The following is a 2,180-nucleotide window of genomic DNA, read 5'->3' as shown; positions in this document are numbered from 1 at the left end:
AAACTGCAGCTTTAAGGTCTTAAGGTAAATTACTTTAAAAAATTTTAATAATAATTCCACCTATCAATTTTTTTTAGGTGGTGAAAAGGGACTGTTAAAATTGTTTTTGTCTTTGAATCATTCATTCAAGAGATTCATTAAAAACACAGATTCATCCAGCAATGAAACAAGTAAATCTTGAGTGAGTCATTGAATTATTCCATTCATAAATTCCATGACATTTTGTTTAGTTTTTTAAATTTTTTTCTTCAGACTTGTGAGAGAACGCTCCGGTTACTGACATAACCTCAGTTCCCTGAGATAAGTGAACGAGCGCTGTGAATGGGTAAACTCCTGTTTACTCTGTTACTGAAGCCTGATTTGTTCACGTTTGTGTAGCTGCACAAACCAATGCGCTTTAGCCCCCCAGAAAGGGCGAATCCAAAGTGTATAGGAGTCGGCTAGCAGCGCCATTTCATCAGAATCATTCGACTGAAGCGACAGTCCTCGATTCATGTGCAGCTTATAAGCACGGCAAGTGACACAACGCTCATTCCCTTATCTCAAGGAACTGAGGTTATGTCAGTAACCGGAGCATTCCCTTTCGAACGTTCACTTCATGCTGTGTATGGGGAACGAATCCAATCACGCCGTGCTATGAGCAGAAGCAGACTGCGAGCCAAGTTCTGGAGCACTTATGTTAAGGGCCGCTAGAGAACATGAGACAAACTGAGTCCTGAGCGTAGCTGAGGACTATGGACATAGCTATTTCCACCATAGGGAGAAATAAGCAGTTTAAACAGTTTAAGCCGATAAAATCCGTGCCTGGAGAGCAGGAACATCTAGGCTGTAAAATCTGGCAAACGTGGATGGCAACGACGAGCCGGCAGCCTCACATATCTCACCAATAGAGATTCCGCTGGACCAAGCCCAGGAGAAGGCCATTCCTCTAGTGGAGTGGGCCCTCACACCTATGGGGCATTGCAAAACTTCTGAGGCATAAGCCAAGGCTATAACATCAATTATCCAGCGCGATAGTCTTTGCTTTGTAACCGGCAGCCCCTTAGAGTGGCCTCCAAAGCAAACGAAAAGCTGCTCCGACTGTCTTAGGGAGGGGGGGGGGGGGGGGAGCGTACAGGCGAGCACTGGGCCAATCGTGGGCCAGAGCATCTCGCTGTATCGAGAAAAAAAGTTGGGCAGTGAGAGCTGTCTTCTGAGGCAAAGAGGTCTACCTCTGCCTTCCCAAAGACAGACCAGATTTCTTGAACCGTATGCGGATGTAGGGTCCATTCTCCTGGAGCCACATTGCCTCTGGACAGTATGTCTGCACCATAGTTCAGACTGCCCGGCACATGAACCGCTTTTAGGGAAAGGAGTTCGTTCTGTGCCCAGAATAAGAAGCGTCGAGCCAGCCTGTAAAGGGAGTGAGACCTCAGACCGCCTTGGCGATTGATGTAGGCTACCACTGTTGTGTTGTCCGAACGGATCAGGACATGGTGCCCGCGTAAGGACGGCAGGAAGGTTTTCAGGGCCAGAAAAACAGCTAGGAGCTCTAGACAGTTTATGCAGGTGCCGTTCCGGGGCTGACCAGGAGCCGGACACCGGATTGCCCTCCAACAATGCTCCCCAACCCGAGTTGGAAGCGTCTGTCATAACCACCTGCCTCTTGGAGGTCAGTCCCAACCGTACGCCGGACTGAAACAGGCGTGAAGTTGTCCAAGGGGCCACAGCTTTGATGGCAGAAGGTTGATGTTCAACCCGAGGTGCTCCAAGTGGCTGAGTAACAGCGCTCTGTGAGTGACTAATTCCCATTATAATTTGGCCAGGATCAGCCAGTCATCGAGGTAGTTGAGTATGCGGATTTCCATCTGCCTCTGAGGGGAAAGAGACGCATCTTAGGGTTGTGACGTTGAGGAAATTTCCCCACCGGTTAATCGACGTGTAACAACACTGGTAGTACCGGTATCACCATGGGGGACATTGAGTTTGAAGTTGAAAATACAACTTCAATTTCAACTTAGCCTATATATAAAAAACAGAAATTTTATTAACAAAATAAATCAAAATACACCATTCTATAGGCTATGCCTAATATAAAATAACAAATAAATTACACAAAGTTTAAATAGCCTAGTTATACAAAACTGAAAATCAGCAAACACTGTGGAACCAATTAAATAAGAAACGAATGTTTAAAAAAA

Source organism: Sinocyclocheilus grahami, unplaced genomic scaffold, assembly GCF_001515645.1.
Source record: "Sinocyclocheilus grahami isolate Dianchi unplaced genomic scaffold, SAMN03320097.WGS_v1.1 scaffold291.1, whole genome shotgun sequence".
In the NCBI taxonomy this organism is placed as follows: domain Eukaryota; kingdom Metazoa; phylum Chordata; class Actinopteri; order Cypriniformes; family Cyprinidae; genus Sinocyclocheilus; species Sinocyclocheilus grahami.
This window is presented reverse-complemented; position numbering follows the sequence as displayed.